Below are 12,867 nucleotides of genomic sequence, written 5' to 3'. Positions count from 1 at the left end.
ATCCCCAGGAAATAAATGTTGAATCCTCACGCTCTTTCAGGCATTCCCAGGAGGAACTAGCCAGTGCCCAACAAGAAGATACGGACTTAAGAGGGGTAAGAGAATGGATGGAAGAAGGGAAATTGCCCACAGACGTTGAACTTTTTCTATCAAGCCGAGCAGCAAAGCTCTATTGGATCAACAAGGGATTGTTTACAAAGGATGGACATGGTCTCCTGTCCATAAAGGAAGACACATCAAGACAGACTCCAGCAAGGATAGTGATCCTCAAAAGACTGCAAAGGGAGGTATTGAAATGTCTGCATGACATTCCCACAGCTGGACACATGGGAGTAGCAAAGACAAGAGAACGACTTATCTATTTTTGGTATTTTTGGTATCGCAGCTCTCAAGATGTTCGAGAGTACATTGCTACCTGCACATTTCTTGCAACAAGAAGCCACTTAAACATGCCCGAGCCAAGATGGAATGCTTTCATGCAGGAGCTCCAATGGAGAGAGTACACCTGGATTTCTTGGGCCCTCTACCCAAGAGTCAGAAGGGAAATGAATACATTCTCATGATGGTGGATCAATTTACAAAGTGGGTCGAATGCATTCCTTTACCATGTCAGAAGGCTGAAGAGACTGCACGAGCAGCGGTTCATGAGTTTTTTGAAAGATGTGGATGTGACACGGATCAAGGACGAAATGTTGAGAGCAAGCTGTTTCAAGCCATTTGTGAGTTACTGCAAGTAACCAAGTCCAGGACCACTCCATATCGACCATCATCCAATGGTCAGGTGGAGAGATAGAACAGAACACTCATGCAAATGGTGCGCTGCCATTTCAGCAAATTTCAATTCTCATAGGATGAATACTTGCCACAACTAGCCAGTGCTATTCGGTCCTCGGGCAACTGACTTATGTTATCACAAGAAATCAACATTCCGGCTGATTTGATGTTTGGGACCCCTACTGATGACAAAGAATCAGGTCTCTCCGACTATATCAGGGATCTTCAGCATGCTATTCAGGGATCTCATGAGTTAGCCAGGAGCCGGCTGAGAACTGTGGTGTTGAGAACGAAGAAGGACTATGACCTCAAGACCCTTACCAGAACCTTTGAGGAAGGTGATGCTGTCTACATCCTGAACTCTGCAACCATGTTGGCAAAATGCAAGAAGCTGTGTCTGGTGTGGAAGGGGCCCTACTTGATAGTGAAAAAACGGACCACCAATCTGTTTGTGGTCCAAGGGCCCCGGAAGGAGATGATGGTACATTTTGACCGTATCAAGCCATGTGCAGACAGGGACTTACCTATCTGGCTCAAGAGAAGACAACAGTCCAGGCCGGTAGATGTCTTAGAGTTAGATTGGCTTTATGAGGAGTCAGACAAAGAGTCATCTGAAGGAGAGTAGTTCTGTGTGTGTCGGAGGCCAGATGATGGGTCGTTTATGATAGGTCGCCTCAGGCTAGAAATATGTCGGTTGAGGAGGTCCTTTATTGCTCGACCAACAATGCCAGGGCCATCTACCGCATTCCCTGAACACTGAAACTCGGGGAGCTGGCAGGCCCAGTTTGTTTGCTGGGCCCTTCAAGGAGTAGAGGTCAGCCCGGCACATCTGTTTGGCGTCAAGGACAAGATCCCTAGGCCTGGTATACTTCCTGGGCATCAAGAAGAAGATCCATAGGCCCGGTAGGTTTACTGGGCGTTTAGAAAAAGACTTATAGGCCTAGTATATGAATGGACCCCAAGAACAGATGGAAGGGGATGCGTGATCTCTTATATGTATTGTAACATTCCGAATACTATCAGAGCGTTAAGGAACGTATTGCACATGGTTGTAATCTTTTACGTATACAAAGTCATCCAACATAGCTTTGCTGATAGGAACATAGATATAAAAGTTGTGAAAGGTGCGATCTTTTATTGAATACATCGGTAGCGAGGCTGTTTGGTCGTGTGTATAAAAAAGGTATATTTCTTAGTTATTGCTGTAATAAATCCTAACAGACGTGTTATATACAGGATGCAATGTTATAAGTACCCCATAAAGTCTAACATGTTTAAATTTGTCTACATCGTTGTTTGGAAAGGGTGGAAATTCAGAATTCACTGTGTTATTTTTAATCACCAGAAACTCCCATTCGGCCCGGTGATGATAAAAGTCTGTCGAACTACTGGACTTTAGTAATTGCAGATCTGTTGCAATGGCTTTCTGAGGAGAGCGATTCACCCCTGCAACCAACTGACTACCTGAGTAGTGCCCTTCATCAATGTCTGTCGCCATGGAACGCAATAATGTTCGCTGTATTTTCTACCAGACACAAGTTTGGACATACATTTACATACAAAAGTAATTTGTAAGGAATTGAAAGGGCATCTCACATTTTGCCATGTAAAGGGAATTTGAAATTAACTTAGACCTACTTCCCATTCGTTTCTGTTGAATTGTATGGGGTAGGGTAGATCAGTTGTATATCTGTTGGCTTTATTGCTGGGTCTATTGTCCATTGAAGCATTGCTTGGTAGTGTTGCGTAAAATTCGTTATGACTAGACCCCATCGTGACTGTCGGTACTGTCCAAATCAGAACTATCAATGCGGCTTAGAACAGGGGTGATGGTGGGTAATAGATAACACAAACAGCTCGACAGGACAGCTATCCACAGCTGTTGCTTTGGGGAGTCCTTTTCGTCTTTGAAGACCATAAGATTAACAAAGCAGCTTATAAGTGCATTAAAATATAGCAATATTCTGTACAGCAAATACCACCGCACTCTTGCACACGGTTGATCCCTAACAGTTCCAATTGTTGGTTATCTATCATGTTATTTTCCGTAACCACTGATTAAATATCTTAGGGTATCCTTTCCAAGAAACTATGTTTCGGTCACATCCGTTTCGGGATTAATTCTTCTTGACAATATCTTATCTATCTCGTAAACGTCCGGTTGTTGAACTGGTTGTAACTCCTGACGGTAAAACGTACCATCTAATGTGTTTCCTGCATAATCCTCCGATCTATATACAACGGGCTGCCTACCCAAAACGACTCTTCTTATACAAAACACTTCCCATGTCCAGTTGGATGTATAACCCTTTCAAACGCTTTTTTACTTTAACTAATTCTAACGGAACACCTTGCTTTCTTATCTGGTTTTATGGATGTTTTCTTAGATTCCTTTTCATGAAATCAAAAATTCGCCAGTGACGCCACATACGTTGTTTCAAAGTTTGCCAGTCGTTTTACCACAGCACACTTTGTGTCAGGGTTTTTACTGGTGTAATAATAAGGTTGTAATTCATTAATCACGAAGGAGTTAAACAGTTTGTTATTGGATTCACTTCCTTTGTCCCTTTGAAGGCTTTCGGGAGTCCACGGGCTTAACCGTTTTAATATGCGTTTAATCCCATTTAGCACATGTGACGGTTGTTTAAGTATCAACGGTTCCACCCATGCCATTTTACTGAATACATCTATGCTCAACAACAAAAGTCTCTGTGACACCAATAATTTACTGTTTTTTTTCAAACAAGTAAAGTTCGGTTTTCATAGTGTAGTACATGTATGGAATCAAGTCACAAAAACGCAACTGCTACAGAAAAGTAAAGTATGCATTCCATGCAAAACTTGACTTTAATGTAAGCCCCATGCATTTCACTACCAAAGAATGGGTAGAAAAACATGCGTTCACGAGATATCTTATGTATTGTTTAGCATCGTGCTGACAACAGCCACTCAGAAAAACATCAAAATTTCGCAATTATTCAACATTACAAAATGCCACGCCTGTCCGAAAATGAGCGTCTGCGAGCCATTGGTATGCTTGAAGCAGGATCAAGTCAGCGTGATGTTGTAAGACAATTTAACGTCCACAGAAACACCATTTGGTGTTTATGGCAACGTTGGCAACAGACGAATGCAGTCAGAGACCATCCTCGAAGTGGCAGGCCACACGTAACCAATATTCGACAAAACAACTGGATTCAAACAACACACCAACGAAATTGATTCCAGCCAGCAACAGTGACTGCAAGAAGCATCCCTGGCCTATGACGAATATCTTCACAAACCGTACGTCGTCGCTTCAGATGTGCAGGGATTGTCGCCAGAATACCCGCCAGATGTCCCATTTTGACAGGAAACCACCGTCAAGCACGTATTCAGTGATGCAGACCGCGTCTACGCTGGACGGCCATGCAGTGGGGACAAGTTCTATTCACTGACGACTCTCGTTTTCACCTCGACCACAGCGATGGACGGATTCGAGTGTATCTACGTCGAGGTGAACGTTACGTCAATCATTGTGTCATGGAAGAAGATCGGTTCGGGGGCGGCAGCATTATGGTATGGGGTGGGATTACATCAAGACAGAGGACTCATTTGATAGTGGTAGAGGGATATCTCAATGGACAGCGCTACCGCGACGAGATCATCGGCCCTGTTGTCCTACCGTTTTTGCGTTGTCATGGCCCAGGCATTACCTTTCAACATGACAACGACCGACCTCATATTGCTCGACTTGTTCAGGATTCTCTTCGACAAAACAACGTGGATATCATCCCCTGGCCGGCTCGCACCCCTGATCTCTCACCAATCGAGCACATGTGGGATGAGATGGATCGGCGCCTTCGACGTCAACCACGTGTTCCACAGACACTCCAGGAACTTCAAAACATGCTCCAGCAGTTATGAACAGATATCCCACAGGACTTTGTGCGACGCCTGGTCCATTACATGAGACGAAGATGTTTTACTTGCATCGCAACCAGAGTCGGACACACGCTTTTGATTTGTAAATTGACATTTTGACATGTACATGTTTTTTTTAATGAAATCACGCATTTTCTGAGGGCAGTATGGCAAATTAAATCATTTGAACACTTACAGGAGTCTTTTATCCGTGGCAAACCGAAATTGTTTCAGATTTGGTTAAAAACAACTTTGCATTGAATCTTATTCAATGTCACAGGAACTTTTGTTGTTCAGTATATAATGCACAGAACATATTGACCGTCATTTTCAGAAGCATGGGATGTCATCACTGTTAAGTCCATTTGCCATAGCTGATCTACTGTGCATATAATAGATCTGTATGTATCTCTAAGAAATGATTTACGCACATCCTTGTGTAAAGTGTAGGTTGGTTTAGCCTCTAGCCACTCTTGTACCATACTCGTATTAGTTTTATTCCTTTTTTCGCATGCTTTATAGCATCAGTAAGTGGCCACACAGAGCCATAACTAGCAATATTATTCTTGTCGTAATAAACACGCTTTTAACCAAGCTTCCCAGCTTTTACTTAGAGTATGTTGCTTCCCACGATAGGCGTTTTTTCGAACGCTTATTCTTTTTCGATTTTGGTGTAAATGTGTCTTCATCGTCGTCGCTAGGTTTGTATTTAATTTCAGCTTTAAGTTCTCTCTACCTGTTTCTTTACAGATCATTTCCCTACTGAGCCCTTCTGCCCTAAGGAAGATTAGAACAGTGTTCCATCCTTTAGGCGGGGTAGCTACTGTCTTTCTGCTGATAAGTCACATACTATATCTACAACATTGTGACCTTCCAGCAGTTGTGCATCCAATTTTACTCTACCTAGATGGTCCCATCCTAAACGAGGGTGTTTTGTAACTCTGTTCAGTTTAGTTAAAGCAGTATTTCTGTAGGATTTTGGTAAAGCCTGTAATGTGTCTGTTACCACATTAAAGTCCAAATGACCGTATTGTGTGGATGCTTTATGCACTGGCGCTGCTTTCCCTGAGTCGTTCTCCTGTGCTCTAGCTATGTGTTGCATGTTCAACGCCTTTTCTAACAAATCATGATACTTTTGTATACGGTCATGGGACTTATCAGATTCTCCCAACACATCCTGAATATCGTGTTAATTGTTTTTTCTTGACTAGGTTATGATGCGTTCAGTGCACCGTTATGTGTCGTTTGATTCAAACGCTCGTACAAAGTATAGGGAATTAAAATCATACGTTTAGAAAAGTCCTTGGAGATCATGACACGATTCCCGTAAGTACTTTAATAGCCAAAGGTGCTAACACGTAAGCTAAGCCTCAAATAAATCTGCCTTTTTGATGAAGTATACATTTTTCTCTTTAAGCATTAGGGACTTACGACTTAACCGATGTAATTTTGATGTGTACCTGAGCAACTGTTCTCTTTGACTGTCGGTCATAGGGAGGTTACCCTCAAACACATTGACAGCAACTTCACTGAGGGCATATATTACCTCTTTGGGCAACTGCCTTAGTATACTGTTTCTGACGCGAGGAGTGGTTTTACATACAAAATGCAAAATATCAGCATTCTTCTGAACCTTACTTTATTCATGACGATTCCCAGTCTGCGTGGGTTTTAGGCGCGAGCTGTATTATATACTTTCTCGTACTTTCTTTATCACGTGGACACTTGCTTTGGTATCCAAATATCCAAATCATCATTGGTAGTAGTATTGTCATCATTAAAGCTAGTGAGTGAGTGAGCATGGTTTTACGCCACTTTTAGCAATACTCCAGCAATATCATGGCAGGGGACACCAGAAATGTCATTAAAGCTAGATTCATTGCTAATGTCAGTTTCGCTACTACTCATCTTCTGAACTGGAAGAATTATCGCTTCTACTGCTATAATTGCTACTATCGCTACTATCGTCCATGATTGACCCCTAGTCATGACAACAACTCATCTTCTTACGCGCGGCTTTCCATGACGTGCAGCCTTGTTCCCTGTCAGAGATGCTTGAAGTAAATGGTATGTACAACTTGTTGTACGTGTTATCACACGATCCGTCAAATATATTACTTCTTATCCTGAATTCATCCGGTACAATTGGAGTCAAATCTAACAGAATATATGTAGATGGTGTTCTTGTTGCTTTATTATTTGTATCACGGATATATGGTATCTTTGTGAGAAATACTTGACGCGCTAATGTTTTGATCTTAGAACTGTCTTGTGGATTTTTGTAAATAACCATATGTGTACAATTCAAACTGATCAATCTGTTTTGACGTGTTTTATTAAATAAATCTTGTTGTAATTATATCAACGCCACGTTTCTATGGCTCGATTTCTTTACAAACCACCTTCGTAGTTCTAATTCCTCCTCAGAGGTTATATCACCCAGAAAATCATCCACGACTAACCAACTATTCTTTGGAATGAATCCCTCCGCTTCTACCACACTGTGCACGAAATATACAGCGACACCATGTCTTGCGCAAACAGCCTTTGATCGTACAGAGGCTGATGCTCGCCGAATACCCATTCTATGATATCCGGTTGATAGCATGAAGGAAAAAATCCATCAAAACTTTGCAATAAGTTACATACAAAGGTGGTTTTGCCCACTCCACTACATCCACTAACGAGCAGACGAAATGGATGTTTGAACATAACAGTATCCCAGGACACAAGTGTATGACCAGCCATGTCAAGTACCTAATCTTTAATGCTAAATGCTAGTGATATATACACCTATAGATATATACACCTATATATATATATATATATATATATATATATATATACATATATATATATATATATATATATATATATATATATATATATATACATATATATATATATATATATATATATATATATATAAATATATATAAATATATATATATATATATATATATATATATATATATATACATATATATATATATATATATATATATATATATATATATATATATATGAATAATTACAGGAGTAAAATAAAACATAGCTTATATACATAATGCACAAGTACATGTTACACAGGAAAAGGGTCCCATACGGACAGACTGTTTGGGTTACATTCTGGACACATAAAATAACCAAACTGGTTCATGTGATCCTTCTGCATGTAGCAGGGCACAACGTTCAAATGTTCAGACACAAAGTCCGGCATGATTATAAAGCAGTTTAACAGCTGCTTCATCTGATCCACATCCAGCTTGATTCCCAGACGCTTGTATGGTTTGACGACGTTTTGCTTTACACACCAATACCATTTGCGTATGTCCAGTGCAGGGTATATAATATCCATTTCTGCATACATATTTCCTCCTAGATGGCATGTCAATAGTCCACCAGTTTCCATTTTTTCTTCAATTCTAGCTTTGTTTGACACAAGCTCCATCCAGCGCTGTAATATTAATGTGTTCCCTCTTTTCATAGGAAACCATCTCCTCTTTCTTGCTTATATTCTTTGATGTGTATTCTCATCTTTCCATGCCAGAACTTTGCCACCTTAAAGACGTTGTTTTCAAGAGCCAGTTGACATTGTTGATCATCCTCTGAGAACACTGCTGAACTGTCTGACATTTTCAAGTTGATAACAAAGTCCAGTATACAGCTTTACTTATGCCTTTGTATGAGTTGTAGACATGTCCTGACACGCGGATCTTGCTGAGACATGTAAGCACGGTAAATGATAAGATATGTCTACCTGTAGATATCCCTGCTCTGTGCCATTGTGATAATTCCAAGCTTCTAGTTCATCATCTTGAGGAAGTAGAACACCAACTCGAACAGGAAGAAGATGAACTTTTAGTCAATCATTCAGTAGAGGTTGAAGAAGAGTTATCCATGGTGCAGCATTTGGATCAAGTAGAGCAGGAAGTTAAAGACGATATGTCCCTACTTGAACATTTGGAAGAAATCGAGGAGGAACTGACATTAATTCATCATATGGATGACATAGACCGACAGCCCGAACAGCTATGAGGGGGAGCTGTTACACCTTATTTTTAAGGCGTGTGTCCAGGCAAAAGGTTCGACGATTTAGAGCCAATGCTGTAAATTTTAATGTGCAATTTAACCCTGCCTGGTTGCAACAACAGAGACTCGAGGATTTACCGCAGGCACTTCGGGAGCATTTTGACATCATTCAAGAACTAAGACTTGATGTCAATGGGCAAGATAACGACAGGCTTGGTCTTGCCTTAACCATCCACGATTAAATGTGCCCATTCGTATACCATTTTGTCGTTTGGGCGATTTGCATGGAGAAGATATTATGGGTATGGTTGAAAAGGTACATCAAAGCAATGACAATGCCAGGATTGATGCAGCCATGGATATTGACTTTCTCCATGTGGAGGACCCGGATCGCCTTGGCGAAGGACGAGGCCATCGTTCAAAGCACAGTCCCAAAAACCTGGATACTTTTTTGGAACAGAAAAAGTGCATAGTAAGAATAAAGAACCAGGACGATTTATGCTTTGCGAGAGCAATAGCTGTTGCTCTCCATTGTGCAAAAAGTCCTGCGCCATTTCAACGGCTGGATCCCATTTGTAAAGTGTGGGATACAAGAAGTGCCTTGAAAAGAACCAACAGGGCTGATGTTCAAAAACAGTTAGACTGTTTAGTGAAATTGGTATAGAGCCTGGGCCATGCAGCGGTAGGGATACTTGGACTGTATTCAGTGATTACCTGGCACCGGAATACCAGCTGAAAGTATATTCTCAAGATGTCTACAATAAGCTTTTGTACAAGAGTGAAGTGGAAAAACCCCTCTAAGATCATTCACCTTTACCACCATAATATCCACTACGATGTGATTACATCAATGGCAGCTTTTACTGGGTAAAGTGAATATTGTGAATATTGTGACGTGGGCTTCAGTAACAAAGAAGACCATCGCTGTACCAGGGAATTTAGATGTCATCAATGTAGACGGCCTGGATATTGTGGTAAAGGTGAAAAGGAAGGCATTCCATGTCTCGATTGCAAGAGGTGGTTTCCAACAACTTATTGCTACCAGCGACATCAACCTGTACTTGTAAATCCCTACATCGGTGTAGCAGCTGCAATCAAGAGAACAATGCCTATGCACATACCTGTTCTGAACAGCGCCTTTGTAAGAACTGGAAGGAACACCTAACCCCAAAACACCTGTGCCATTACAGCCATAAAGGAAGACAATGGTACTACATCAAACATTGCAGATCCTGTCCATTAAAAACAAATGTTTATATCTTATGACTTTGAATGTCAACAGGAGACGGGTGTGCATGTTCCTAACTTGTGTTTAGTACAGCTTGGATGTGGCAGGTGTATTGGGAACAAATCTACCGATCTGTGTGAGGGGTGTCCATGGAGAATGGAAGATGAAGGGCCTTCAAGAACGAACGTATTTCGAGGAGACAACACTTTGGAGGACATGGGAGGTGGCTTCTAACCCTTGTTGAACAGAAGCGAAACAAGAAGAGGAAGAGGGATACGGACGAGGAACGAGCATGGGTGAGAACATACACAACCATTGAGGTGCAAACAGCCGTACGCTGGATACAACGGGTCCTACTATAATTTTTCCGAATACAGCAGAAGTGCCAATCAAGGAGGATTATTTGCAAGATATGTAGACAACTTTTTAAAAGTAAAACAAGAAGCATACGGCCTCCCTGAAAGATGAGCCGACCCCGAAAACTGCATTCAGCAGATATATCAGAAAGAGGGGGCACATTGGCGAAAGGATGTTTGAATAACCACTGGGGAAAGTTTAGGGAAAGGCTTGGTTTTGGAAAAGCTAGCTATGTGACAGAGCCAGGCCTATTCTTTGCCATTTTGAGAGACAAACGGCATTAAGTCAAGGATGTCCTCATTGTGAATGAAAACATGCTGTTCGTCTCCACTGAACTAAGGAAAGACTTCCACAGATTGCCCCGTGAAACCCTCCCATAATGATGGAAGACATGGTTGTGATAGACTGTGTCAAAGACAATACAAACATTTTCCCACACTGAAATCGGCCGTGCCACACCGAAATCGGCCGTGCCACACCGAAATCGGCCGTGCCACTTCTCAACGTTGGTGTGCGCCCATGTCCGTTATTCACAAATACATCCATTTTATAAATGCATTCGTTAATTTAATGATCAAACTATTATTGTTTTTGGGTATATACAGTATAAATGCCCGATTATTTGTGTCGAGACCGCCATTTTTTAACATGTTCGACGTCTGTCTCTATTGCTACTTCTCGATACCCATGTCCGCGAATTTACTGTCTCACACAAATTTGACCGACCAACGTCATTTATTTCATGACGCCGTTTTGTCATTCAATTCTTACTCAACCGGTAGTCACACTAAATCACATGAGCGAAAATGCTATAACTTCACTTTCTCGTCATACCCAGAATACACTCATACATCGTCACTTCCTGTTATGACACGCTGCACATATACTCGATGCAGTGGTCGCTCAGAAAGCCTCTCCTTGAAAAACCTGAGTCTGGGCCGATTTGATATGGCACTTCGTTTGGTTGACACACATGCTTCACAAGAGAATCATCAGACAAATAAATGTTTGCAAAAGTGCACAACACAACTCTATCATGAAGAGCCTCCACATTAATCAAACCACGCCCTCCCATCATAATTTGTAAATATAAGCAATTGAGGGAAGAGCGAGGTTGGAGGGACCTATGTGTCAATACCCTGAATTTCTTGTTTGGTCTAATCCACACCAAAAGAATACGAAAGGACGGGTACAGCATAAGTATTTGTGGCTTTGACGATATTGCGAGCATTCAGCTCTGATCTCCCGATTTTCTTAAGTCTACATTTGTACTCTGCCCGAAGTTTTTGCTTGATATGGGCATTCTGGAGTTTGTCTCAAATCTGCATCCCTAAGTACGTATATGCCTGACCTTCCACGATATGGTCAATAACTCCTCCTCCAAGTAAGCTTACTGATTCTCACTCTTCTACCTTGCCACGTTACAAATTAAAAATGTTGCGTTTGTCCAAAGGACATGTCGCTAGAAAACGACTCGACAAGCAGAATCTGTTATTTTTAAGTGTTGATCCTCCATTGGCAATACGTTCATTATTATTATTATTATAATATAGATGTACAGATTAGAAAAGAAACCTGCAGCAAAGAGGGTTTTTGTGATCCTGGCACAGTCAGGCTGATTAGGCTCATCATCAGATCAGGGTCCTTGCCCCCTCTTCACGCAACACAGACAGCGAATGGGACCTCCCAGGAAGCGCTGCCTAGTCGAACCCACCAAGAAATTTTTGTGAAGATTCCCCAACACTGCAGCCTTCTGCATTACCCAGATTGTCAGAAATGCTGTATTCCTGGCAGTAAACCCGGGTATTCACCCAATGTCAGTCAACAGATTGGGAGGTAACAAACCTAAGGCACCGAAAACGATGGAGAAGTTGGGATGCAAGCGTGAACTTTCGTAAATGATTTACGAAATTTTATCTTGGTCACAAATAATCACAAATCATTGCAAGAACCTTTCTGGTGAAGTTTCATACGAAGTCTTTATATCACGAGACACGTTATGCTTGGTGAGTTTTTTTCAGATTTTAGAAGTCTTGGAACCAAACGAGCTGATACTTTTTAAACTCTGCTGCCTTGTATCCTCATATCTTCATGGACCCGTGAAGATCAGGGGTAGAATAGGTCTTCAGCAACCCATGCTTGCCGTAAAGGTGACTAACAGGATCGGGTGGTCAGGCTCGCTGACTTGGTTGATGCGTGTCATCAATTCCAATTGTGTGGATCGGTGTTCATGATGAAAATCACTGGATTGTATGGCCCAGACTCGATTATGTACTACAGACCGCCGTCATAAAGCTGGAATATTGCTGAGTGAGGCGTAAAAACAACAAACAAAACCATATGTTCATGAATGTGTTTTTTTTCTTCTGAAAGTACTTGATATCTGCACGTTCCTGAAGTTGGTGAATTATACATAGGTCACAGGTGTTTGTCCAGGTGTAGATGTTGGATAGATACTTGTAGATAGATAGATCATATATCCAGGTAGATGTAGGTGTATGTGCAGGTCTAGATGTGGGTGCATGTCCAGGTAGATGTAGGTGCATGTCCAGGCGTAGATGTAGGTACATGTG

General features: G+C 41.5%; 1 pseudogene; it reads right to left on the bottom strand.

Annotated features, from left to right (window-relative positions):
- Positions 1-7,759: 7,759 nt before the first annotated feature.
- On the bottom strand, positions 7,760-8,313 carry LOC139470001 (uncharacterized; annotated as a pseudogene).
- Between the last annotated feature and the right edge of the window lie 4,554 nt (positions 8,314-12,867).

This window comes from Haliotis cracherodii, unplaced genomic scaffold, assembly GCF_022045235.1.
Source record: "Haliotis cracherodii isolate W230 unplaced genomic scaffold, xgHalCrac1.p SCAF_1, whole genome shotgun sequence".
Lineage (NCBI taxonomy): Eukaryota > Metazoa > Mollusca > Gastropoda > Lepetellida > Haliotidae > Haliotis > Haliotis cracherodii.
This window is presented reverse-complemented; position numbering and strand designations above follow the sequence as displayed.